This window comes from Onychomys torridus, chromosome 7, assembly GCF_903995425.1.
Source record: "Onychomys torridus chromosome 7, mOncTor1.1, whole genome shotgun sequence".
Taxonomy (NCBI): Eukaryota; Metazoa; Chordata; class Mammalia; order Rodentia; family Cricetidae; genus Onychomys; species Onychomys torridus.
The window spans coordinates 37,170,289-37,182,548 of NC_050449.1; positions in this window are offsets into that span (position 1 = coordinate 37,170,289).

Consider the following 12,260-nt stretch of genomic DNA (forward strand, 5'->3'; position numbering starts at 1 on the left):
CAATTGAAGATCGATATTACCCATCACACCCCTCCCTCATCCTTCAAGGTCACTTAAGGATGGATGGCTTGATGCGATCCTACTAGAATGTAAATGGTAGATCCCAACCCTCTCCTTCCTTACCCACATAGCTTTAGGTAGAAGAATTAAGGGGTTGGGATTGGAGAGATGGCTCGGCAGTTAAGAGCACTTGCTGGTTTGCCGACTTGTGGAGGACCCAAGTTCAGTTCCCAGCACCATGTCAGGTGATTCACAGCTGCAGTTAACTTCAGCTCCAGGGACTCCAATGACTTCGTCTGACCTCTAAGTCTATGTGTACCCACATACACATACTCACATGCATGCACAAAAATAAAAGTAAGTCTTTAAAAATAGAATTGAGGGATAAGGATGGATCTGGGGGGTCCCTAGCACCTGCTAGCCTCTGCCCTTGGACTTTACGCCAGACCCCTGGCCCTCAGTTTCTTCTTCTGAAGTATCTACCAGCTGGCCACAGTGAGGCATTCCTGTCATCCCAGCACTTGGGGAAGAAATATCGGGAGTTCAAGACCAGCCTGAACTACATTGTGAGACCCTGTCTCTCAATCACCAAATAAATAAATAAACAAAATAAATAAGTTAATTTATTTATCTTGTTATGCCACCAACTCCACAAGTTTTCATGAGGACCAAAAGAAATGGTAGATACCAGTGAACTAGAAGGGAGTGCCCGTGTTCGCCCTCAGGTGTGCTGTGGACACCATTAACTGAATGGAAGAAGTAGAGGCCACACCAAAACCTCTGATGTCCTCTATGCCATTTCCAAAGGTGTAAAAGCCCCAGTGGGGGCAGTTCTATGCCGTGCATTTGAAACAGACTGGAGGCAGCCCACACTGTGATTTCTGGGTATAGGAACGTATGGGTTTTTCTGCCCCCTCTGCTCCCAGGGTTCAGATGTGCAGAGAGAGGTGCAGGTCCCTGGTTTGCAGGATCTTCCTGGGCTGTGCAAAGGCCCAGAGACAGAAACTCTCAAAGCATAGGAAAATCTGCCTTTCCCTACTTCTTGACACCAAGGTAGGGGTTAGCCCAAGGCCCAGGCTGCTGCCTTACAAGTGGGTTCAGTTCCCAAGCAAGGTGCCAGACAGACCCCTGCCCTAACAGAAGCCACGCCACCAAGTTGCCTCTTAATCTGGGTGTGGGCCTGATGATGTGGAGCCCAGTGGAAAGGAGAACTTCGCCTGGAGTGAAAGTTAGTTGATCTCTTGAGTGTCGGGGAAAGTGTAAGGAGCAGTGGGGCCAGGCTCCAGACCCTGGGAAGGCCACCCCAGAAGGCTCTGTTCTCTTTGTGACAGCTGACCCGAGGATCTTGTTTATGAGGTGTACTTCCTCCACCCCACCCTGTTCCTCCCCGCTCAGGCCAGGATGCGTGAGACAGCTTGTCTGCAGGGAGAGGGAGTGGGCCACCAGCTGTCACCTGCACAGGTGGGAGAGGTAGGCTAAGAAGAACTGGAGACCTCCCCATCAGGCCTGGGGGGCTTCCATGAAGTGTCCTGGTTGGTACAGTAGCCTAGTACATCCAGCTCTCTTCCTCCATTCCCTATAAGTTTATCCCCAGCAGTTATCAGTGATCTTGTGAAAACAAGTCAGATCAGTCGCCTCCCTTGCTGTCTCCCAGTGCCTCTCCTCTCACTCAGAGGAACTGTCTAGGCCCTGTGTCATGTGGCTCCTGTGTTTCTCACCTCAGCAACACCGGCCAAAAATTCCAGACCTCTTGCCTCAGGGCCTTTGCACCTTCTGCTCTCTCCTGGAATGTTGCTCTCCCTGGTAAATACTTGTCTTGGTTGGTGTTCTGCTCAAATGTCTTTTCTCGGTGAGAAACCCAAATCCCCTACAGACACTTCCTCTCATTTCTTGTCTTTCCCATCATTAGCATCCAAACTTCCCAGGAACAGAGAATTTCTATGTTTTACCTGGCACTAGATCCCTGAACCTAATAGGAACCCTGTGATACCAGTAATATTTTCATGAGACATCCCAGAGGGAAGTCACTGCCAGTGCCTTTGTACACTCACTGACCCTCCGCGCATGCTCATGTTGCACACACACGCACACATTTCCTGCTCACCTGGGCTGGCTCCAGGAAACTGCCCCTGACATCCATGTGGCCATAGTGAGCATTCCGTCCCTTTCCTGAGTCTTACATTTGCCCCAGTCTCTTGAGGTACTTTGGGAGCAGAAGGGTCTCTACTTCTCCAAGACCCAAGCCCTACCCCAAGAAGGCGAGAACTTACTCCCAGCCCTCCTGACACTTAGTCAAATAGTTACAGATGGACACAGGACCTGAAAGGGTCTAGGAATCTCTATGCTAGAGCAGGGAATTTAGTTCACAGCTTCTGACCCCATCCGCCCTCCCTCTTGAAGTCTCTCTGGCTACATCTACATCTCAGGGAACACTGAGGCTGTCCCAGAAGGCCTGAGGAAGAGAGAAGACAGTCTTCACCCTCAGGTGGAAGTTCAGGAAAATGGAATAATGAATGGTCTTAGTGAGCCACCTACCAGAGGTGGTTCCTTCCAGCCTGGAGAACCATGTCCCCTGGATGCTTGGGTGGGAACCCTAAGAAGAGGCCCCCGCCAGGAGAACTAACTGGAAGAGAGGAAAGTAGCACAGTAAGTGTGTGATTTGAGCCTGTTTGGAAAGTCAGGGGTAAGGAAGGCTGATTGCCTCTTCACGTGACGAGCGCCTGTGTGTGCTATCCCAAACACGTTCTCCACTCACGTGGTAGAACGCTGCCTTGCTGGTTCCATGATCCACTTTGAGGCTCTTAGTGTTTGAGGTCACTGGGGTACTTCAATGTTAAACTGGGATGGTGGACATCCAGAGTGGGGATCATACAGGAAGTGGTTTGCTAAGCATGCTTATATGGAAAGAGTGTTACCTCAGTCACCAAGCAGAATAATCACCCTGGCTGTCCTCAGGCTTTGCTGCTCCTAGGAAGCACTTAGAATCTTCTGTCCCGTGCTCTGTGCACAGCAGATATATGTAAGTCTATCACTCATCCCTACCTCTTGTCAAAGCATTAAAAAATTAACAAGCAAGTTGCCAAAGAATGAAGGGGCTGAGACTTTCATGACCTCTGGAGATGCCTCTCACCTCTTGTGTAAGACCTCTTTGGTATGCTCAGGAGCCCTTCGTGACAGTTGAGGCCTTTTGCATGTAGGCTCCAGACAGCCAGACAAAAGAAACCTGAGGTCAAAGATCCTAAACTAAGCCCCAGTCCTTTCCACAGGGGCTGGAGAATCGTTAGGATGCCCTGGCCTCCTGGTCACGGAGGCCATCAGTCAGCTCTTCACTGTTGGTCTCCCATGTGAACATCCTGGCAGCCTCCAAGCAGCCACTGTCAGCAAGGAAGGGCAGTGTGTGTTCATGAAACTTGTGGGCCATTACTAAGCAGTTGCTTTGAGCCAGGGTCTGCTTCTTAGACTCAACATATAGAAGTCATTTGATCTTTTGGAGCCAGTAAGACGCCCCAATAGGTAAAGGTGCCGGCCACCAAGCCTAAGGACCCAGGTTTAATCTCCACATGGTGGACAGAGAACTGACTCCCACAAGGAGTTCTCTGACCTCCATATGTGCCATGGCGCACACCTACCTATAAAACATGCACACAACATAAATAAAAAGTTAGTTAATTATTTTAGTCATCTGACCTTCCCAACAGCTAATCAATGAATAAGGAAATAACAATCTTCTCTTCTTCTTCCCCCTCCTTTCCTGCCTCCTTCCCTCTCTCCCTTTGGTGAAACAAAGTTTTTCTAGGTAGCACAGTCTAGCTTAAAGGTATGCTTCTGCTTCAGCATCCTCGGTAGTGGGATTTCAGGTGGGTGCTGCCATGCTCGGCTCTCTTTCCACTGTCGTGAATGAGGACACAGATGTCAAAAGTGTCGTCACACCAGCTAGCGACGATTATAGAGATGGACTTGGGATCCAGTAACTGGAGAGAGAAGGTTCTCTGCCACACAGCGAGACAGAAGAGTCCCTGACTTGGTGGGACGAGAAGGCAACATGAGAGAGAGACCTAGCCCTACCCCAAACAGAAGGGAACCTCTCCTTATTTTAGCACTGGACGTGGCTGGACAGTGTATGGACAGTATCCACGTCTAGCCCTAGCCTGGGTGGTGTCTGGCAGTAACAGATCCACTCCTGGGCTCAGTATCAAAAAGCATGAGGGAAACGGACTTCCCCTTCAGCAAAAAGGATGGAGATTAAACAGCAGGGAGAGCTTCCCAGCTGTCAGGACCATACGCTTTTAAAACAGGCAGCCCTGGAAGGTGGTGGCCCTTGCCGAGAAGGTTAATGCTGCCCTTGCTCAGAGCTGTAGTCAGAGGTAAAGTGAGGGAAGGTGTGCAGATGGGAGGTAAGACCACGTCCTGCAGACCAAAGGCACTGCCCCACAGAAAAGAGAGACTATTGGCTATCGCCACACGGGTACCACCCTCTTCCTGGGACCCCATCTGCCCCAGCCCTGCCATTGGACTTCATTAAATTGCATTTTCCCAGAGCAGGGCAGGCCAGTGACAGAATGAGTCAACACCAGCTTGCCACAACTGTCGCCCCTGGAGCCGGCGGGCATAGAGGGAGATAATTGGAGCAGTTTGACAGCTTAATGTCTGAGGCTGGCTTCCTGAAGCAGAGCAGGGTGGGGGGGGGGTGGGGCATGGAGCCAGAAATGGAGTGGTGGGACATCGGGCTGTCTTCAGACCAACCCACCACCACTGCCCCTTTTCCCCTCCATTTCCCCAGCACCGGCTTGTTGGGCAGGAAAATAAAACACAGAAAGGGAAATTAGATACGGAAAATAAATTAAAGCTTCTTTATTAATTTGTCAGAACTAATTAACATCTCCCTGAGATTGGTCTCCTCTCCAGATCCCCTCAGAGCAGGGAGGAGAAAAGTCTGCAAGAGGTCAGTCAGGCGTGGGCTCCAGGGTCCCTGTCCCAGCCACTCCTGACGGCACCCACCCCTGGAGTAGAAGACAGAAGATGTGTATCACTCAAAAGGAGGCCCCTGGAGTCCAGCTGAGAGATCCTACACCCTTGTCCATTTCCCTGGGTCGCTGAGCCCCAGGATACCCCTGTCTCATGTCACAGAGTTACCTCCTGCTTCATCCAAGGCTGTGGGACAGTATCTAGCGTCAAGTGCCATTCTGGGCAAAGTCAGGACTCGGTGTTACTTAGGAGAAATACTGGAGCCTCTTCAGAATTCTTTCATCCTAAGCCTATACGTGGTAGTTTTCGCCTATAATCTTAGCGCTCCAGAGGCTGAGAGAGGAGGATGGTTGCTAGTTCAAGACCACCCTGGGCTATATAGAGAGACTGTCTTTAAAAAAAAAAAAAAATAGTCTTCCCCCTCAAGGTCCTTAGGGTTTCACATTTGCAGTTGTCTCCAGAGTACAGATCAAGTGGTTAAATGTGCCTTAGTGTCTAGTGGAGAGGGACCAAGCTCCCAAGAGCTCCCTGGCCGCGCCTCCTGAGCCCTGTCCACCCATCTCACCCACCACTCGGCCTGACTCACCTCAGGGAGTCTCACTAACAGTTGCCTCACTTCCTGGTTGTGAGTGCAAATTCTCCCAGCCGGGAAGCCACCCCAGCTGCCCCTTGATTTGGGTGAGAACCCGGTTTTGTTTCTCAGAGTCAGGCCCAGCCCTGGTGTGTCAGAGTGATTTCTGTGAGAAACCTCTCCACGGCCACGCCTTGTATGTAGTAGACATTGCCTTGGAGGGTTGCAAAGTCCAGTCTGTTCTGTGGGTCCCACGGTACTAACAGCATTTAGACATTGATGGTAAACACCGTGACATTGACACCGGCCAACAAGACCCCAGAAGCCTAGGAGCTGTGGAGTTGAAACTCACTCTCCTTCCCAGGCCTGCCACCCCTGGAGTTGGCTGGAGGTTACACAGAGCTAAGACTCCCCAGAATGGCCAAGCCAGAACAGGCTAAGGGAAGAGAGGGCAGAGTAGCCTTTCCTGTAGCTCAGAGGAGGACACTCAGACCTGGAAAGAGGGAGCCTTAGCGTGCTGGGCCAAGGCAGCCCCAGGGGTAGCCCTTGTGTCTCCTGACTTCCAGGCCATGCCTCTCATGAATGGGTGTCAGGGCTTTATAAATGACTTTGGAAGTAAATTAATTTGTCATAAAAACCTCTGGGGGATGTGGGGGCATGTGCCCAATGAGGTCAGACTACAAAATTAGTGTCCAGGGGCAAGGTCACAGTCCCACTCATCCCCCTCTGACCTTGGGAACATTTAGGGCCCCGCCACATCTCTTCATTAGCAGTATGCAGTGTCTAGAATGAACAGACCTGGGTTTGCATCCTGGCTCTCCTGTAACTGTGACCTTGGCTGTCCTTGAGTGCCGCGGAGACTCGGTTTCCCCAGCTGTCTTAGAATAAATACCTGCTTTGAAATGTAAAGACTCCATGAGCCATGGGTGTGGTGCTCTTGGGGTGGCTCCAGTGCCCAGTAATCTTCAGAGTGCCCTTCAAAAGGCCCTGCCCAGCCGCTGCCACTTTCTCTCCACACTAGGCGGAGATGGAATGGGTCCCTTGCGGCCATCCCGTGATTCTAACCAGGGCTGCCCGGCTGCCCTGCTGTGCACCTGCCCAGAAGAGGCGCTGGAGTGCAGGAGTGGAGCGGGCAGCTGGGATGGGGGCCTCTGTTCTCCAGGTCTCCAAGTTAGGCAGGTGGACTTTGGGTGGCCAATGGGGAGGGGGCTGGGGACAGAGAGGGCCTGGCAAGGTTGGTGTCTGTGTCTGTGGGCTGGACATGGAAGGGAGTCTCAGAGTTTCCCTTGAGGCCGTTTGGAACTGTCTTGGACTTAGGAACTGAAGAGACTGAGAAGCCCCTTTGCATCATGAAGCCACGCCCCCGGGCTTCTTACCACACCCTTGCACCCCAGCCAGGAAAGACACAGGACTACTTGCACTTAATCTCTGCAGGAAGGATGCCCAGTGCCTTGTGGAGCTCTCTCCGGGCGCTAGCCCACTGGCCGTGGCACCTCAGGACCTGACCCAGCTCTGAAGGTCAAAGGGAAAGTGTTAAGTTGATGACAAGCAGCTGAGCGGTCCAGCTGTGGGACTTCTACAAGGCAGCTTAGAAAACTGAGACAGATGAACTTAGATGCCATCTTGGGGAGCTGGAAAAGGTGCCACCAGCCCTGAGGGTTGGTGTCAGGTGGTGGCTCTAGCCTTGATCCCACGGCAGCTCTATGCAGCTCCCGCTCCTGAGCAATTCCTTGGCCAGGCAGCTGGATAATCCTGTCTGTATGTGGTTTTATTTCAGCCATTTTGAGATAAGATACCCACTTTGTGGGTAAGGTAACTGAGGCTCCTGGGATTGAAGCAGTTTGCCAGTGAATGGAAGAGCCCGGACCAGGCTCTGTTTGCCTCCCAAGCTCTCTCTCTACTCCCCCACTACTCTCCTTAGGAGGAAGAGCTTAATGATCCTCAGCTTTGCCGCTTGGCCCGACAGGTCCAAGCACACTGTGGGACAGGGTGTGCTTCCTCTGCCGCAGGAGGCATTGGGGACAGACAGACTCGGGAGTGAAAGGGTATAGATCCATCTAGCAGGTTCTCAGGGGCAATAGTAAAGTACCCCAAAGGGAGAAGGAGCTTAGGGATTGGGCAGGAGGTGTGGAGGTCAGCCTTGCCATAGGCAGTGGATAACAGTCCTTCTCTGAACCCCCATGGTGGGAAGTTTCTGGGGACTAAGAAAGGCTTGACTTCTCTTTGCTGCTCCCTGGCCAAGAGAGTCAGATCTGCGTGTCACTTTTCCAAAGACTTTTGTTCCAGTCCACTTGGGGACCCTTGCTAGCCAAGGCCTGGGGTATCTTGTCAGGCTGGGCAAGTATGGGCCAGCTACCTGTTTGGGTACCAGCTGACTCCCACCTAAGAGCACTGCCACTCCGAGCCCCACATGCTTCCTCACTTCTCTGTCCCTGAAGGGGACCAAAGGGACCCCAGACTGGGTATGTTACCGAGGGCTTCAGCCTAGGATGCCCTTGTTGTTCCCTTAGGAAAGAGACTTACAGACTTTGGCAAATACACTGCTATGCAAGACAGGGAGCAAGACTCCAGGACCCAGGACATGGCTCAGACAAAAGTCCTGGTTCCACTGCCCGAGCTGTGCAACTTGGTGGATTTCTCACCCAACCTGGGGCCACAGTTTCCTCCTCTATAAAATGGGAGTGTCAAGACTTGCTCCAGAGGATGGCAGCGAAGTGTAAGATTCCACAAGAGAAGCACTTCTGGGTGCCCAGGACATAGAAGGAGTCCGGAGAAGGGCAATCAGTTCTCCAGTTACAAGGGCCACAAGTACAAGCTCTGCCCACCGGTATTTATTTTTTAGGGTTCAGAGAGCCTGAAGGGTGGAGGACAAGCTTACTCGATCTGTGTTTAGGAAAGGCAAGGTCACTGAGAACCTCAGGTCTTCTGAGGGGACCAGGGCTGGGGTGAAGATGAGGGTCTAAAGTCAGATGTATGTTTTTAATTGTTTGAGTTCACATCTCATAAAAGAGGGAGAAATAATAATAATAATAATAATAATAAGCCAGGAGCCGTGCCATCCCCCCCCTTTCTCTGCCATGAGTCAAGAACCAGTTCCCACCAGTCTTTCCGAGGTTCAAAGCGTCTCCCCGCCCTAATCCTCACTTGGACCTCCCCGCCCCCACCACTACTGTGGGCAAGAGGCTTTTCTCTGGTGGGGTGCGGGCTCTGCCACTCCCAAGGCCAGACTGTGCTGCCGTGGTGGGCAGTGCCTGGAGTGTTGGCACAGAGGGGGCACAGCCAGGCTTCCTGTTGATTGAAGGGCAAATTGTGCGAATCCAAGCCTCAACTCTCTCACTTTTATCCAGCCCAGGCCTGATTTCTCCCTGCACAATGGAGGCAAGAAGGTGCTCCCACCTTGTCCCTGTCTACCAGAGGCTGTGTTGCTCGACAGCCTGAGCCATCCTAGGGAGGCAGAGGTCTGGGATGAGGGACCCCTGAGCCTAAGTGCCACCTTCCAACCTGGGGGTGCCACCCCGGCCTGCTGCCTGACGCCCCTTGATCCTCTAAGGTGGACAGAACTTCATCCAACCCCCATTCCATCCCCCTCTACCCCACCTCCAAGCCCTGACTCACTCCCGCACTTCCCACTCAAGCTGTGTCTCCAGGACATGTCAGGACAATGTGCTGGGTTCTGGTCCTACAGGCTTGGCTGTGTTGCTCTTGCTGGGGGTGGGGCAGTGGGGAGAGTTGGCATTGGCCTGCTTCTTCAGGCCTCCTTTCCCCCCCCTTACCCTGGGGGGGGACAGGGCTGAACTCTAGAGCACCTCCTGTTTGCACCCACAAGAGGCCCTGCTGGGGCAGCTGCAGCCTAGGGGTGGCGGGGGATGGGGCACCACCCTTCTTCACCCTGATCCTGCTGTTCTGAGTCTCTCAGCGTGTACATGGGGTGCCAACCTGCCGCCCAGAGACACCTCAGGGTGCTGTTTCTCAACCGGTGGCTGGCCCTCTTTCCCCGTTTTTCTAGTCAAAGTGAAAAGGGTCTTAGGTTCTCCTTGGTTCTTTCATGTATTACTGTAAGTCACTTCACTCTGCTGAGACCCAACTTTATCATCCTCAAAATGGTCAGCACTTTCCCCTTGATTGCATCAGGTCCAAGAAGCTGCAAGAAGGAAGGAGTGGTAGGATGCCCCCTGGTCAGCCAGCCTAGCCAGCAGAGGGGGAGAGGGGTGCGTCCATTTCTCACCAAGAGAAGGAATGCTCCCCTACCTCTGTGGCTCTCAGCCCTCCTCTCTTAGACAATCCTCTCTGTTGGCAAGTAACCATGGCTTTTGCCAGGGAGCCTGGTCCTCCTTTGATCAGTCAGCTTCCTAAGAAGTCCGGATTAAAAGCTCGCAGTCACCTGGGACGCCAATGGGGACCCACATCCCAAAGTCTGTTCCCTAGGGTTGGACTCTAGTGCGGAGTTCCGTGGGGAGATCAGATGGAGTGCGTTCCCAGTGCAAGCATCAGGCACTGGGCTGGGGATTCTGATTTTGGAACAACCAATCTTGAAGCACCCAAGGATTGCTATTTGAACTAGGCGGAGCTTGGGGCTGTGGGAATATGAGAAGAGAACAGGTGATTCTGTGGGACCTGAGTGTTGAAGTAGGAGTTTTCCACTTCAAAGAGGTGTGGCGGGTGGGGACATGGGAGGGGTAGGAGAGGAAGCTGGGAATTTAAGCAGGGGTAGATTGAAGGCCTGATACTGGTTTAGATCTGCCCCAGGGCAGTGGAGAGGGCAGGAGGCTGTGTCATAAGATCTGGTTTATATTCAGATCCACCTGTTAGCAGTGTCCCCGGAACAAATCACTTTACCAGCCTGAGCCTCAGTTTCCCAGCAGGACAGTGGCACCTGCCTAACAGAGTGTTTGTCAGATGTGTTGCCTAACCTCGCACAACTAGATGTGGATGCTTCTCAGGGAAGGTTCACCGTCTTCAGAATTACCCACAGATTTGTAAAGACAGGAAGCTGAAGACCATATCTAGAAATTCCCAAGGAAAATTAAACCACTACACTGCTGTGTAGAGTTGAGTCTTGTGGGTGGTAAGGAAGCGACTGGCAAGCAACATGCTCAGTAGTATTTTTTATGTCCATGAGCATTGGCCCTGTATATATATATATGTGTGTGTGTGTGCATCATGTGCATGATGGTGCCCATGAAAGACAAAAGAGAGTGTTCAGATTCCCTGGACCTGGAGTTGCAGACCATTGTGAGCCACCAAGTGGATGGCTGGGGGCTGAACTTAGATCCTCTGTAAGAGCAGCCTGTGCTCTCTCTTAACCACTGATCCGTCTCTTCAGCTCCTGGTTGATTGGTTGGTTTGTTTCATTTTGTCATTTTAACTTTCAAGACAAGTTCTTGCTAAGTTGCTCAGGCTGGTCTTGAACTCACAATCCTACCTCAGCCTCTGTCCAAGGCTGGGATTACAGACCCAGCTACTGTCTGGCTACCCACTCCTCTATGATCTTTAATTCCTTCCCCATCAAGTTCCGGGAGCTGATTCCTTGGCCTCCTCGTTTTCCCAGTTCTCTTGAACTCTGGTCGCTTCATGCTGCAGCCTGGCAGAGTCAACCAAGCAGGAAAGAAAAGGGAGGCCAGGAGACTTAGGAACATTTGAACCTGGAGAAAGAGGCCAAAGGGGGAGAGAGTTGTGTGGCTTGAGGTGGTGGCCTTCTAGCCACCCACCCACTGCTCTTGCTGCACCTGGTTTCTAAGGTGAGCCATTTGCTTATCTTGTGACCCAGAGGCAAGGCTTTGTAACCACAACAAGAGAGACAAGCGTACTACTTTTCTAAGGTCTTGGCTGGCTGATAAATCTCCCCAGGTGTTCTCATGGCCATTATCACCATATGGAGCCATCACAAGCCAAGTAATGCCTTCCCACCCCTCTTCAGCCAGCTCCTCAGTTCTAATCCCTACCAACTTCTTTACAACTGTTGGACCAGTTAATTCCTCTATGGCTTTTTTTTTCTTTTCTCCTGGACAAATGGGGAGCCAGTACAGCTGGTCCCCAACTAAGGGGACCACTGAAGGAGCCACAGCCTGCTGCCTCTCCACCCTAGACTTTCCTTGGATCTCAATCTAGGTCCTCTGTCCCTTTGACTTTCCTATTTATGTACCAGAATTCACCCTCCACATTTCAGTTTCCCAATCAAATCATTAATTACCCCAGTAATTAAATTCAATTAGCAGTCGTAGGGGCCTTTCTGAGTGAGGAACCATTAGCCAGGGTGAAAATGCATGGGAGAAGGAGAGAGAAAAAAAACCCACCCCTTCCTAGCTTTAAAAATGAAAACAAGAGTCAGTGCTACAAAGCCCAGGGCCCCAATTAAAGCTGGGGCCTCGCTCATTAAGCTAATTTGGCATGCTATCCCAGCAGCCTCTATTGGGAAGGCCAGCAATGGAGCTGGCCAATATTTGGTGGTGGTGGAGGTGGAACAAGCCCTGCTCACCTTGAGGGCTGCCGTGGAGCTCCAGGCCCACTCAGGGAAGGGCTGGGGTCTCATGAGCACCTCTTGCTTCCGGCTTCCTGGACTTTGGGGCTGACCATGGTAGGATGAAAGAGAAAAGAACACCAACACCTTCCACCCCCAGCGTGGGAAAGGACAGCTTGGCAGTCACTCACCTTTCCTTTCTAGATCTGCAGCTGAGGGGAACTCCCCTCCTGGGGTGGTTGTGAAGATTAAATACATATATACACA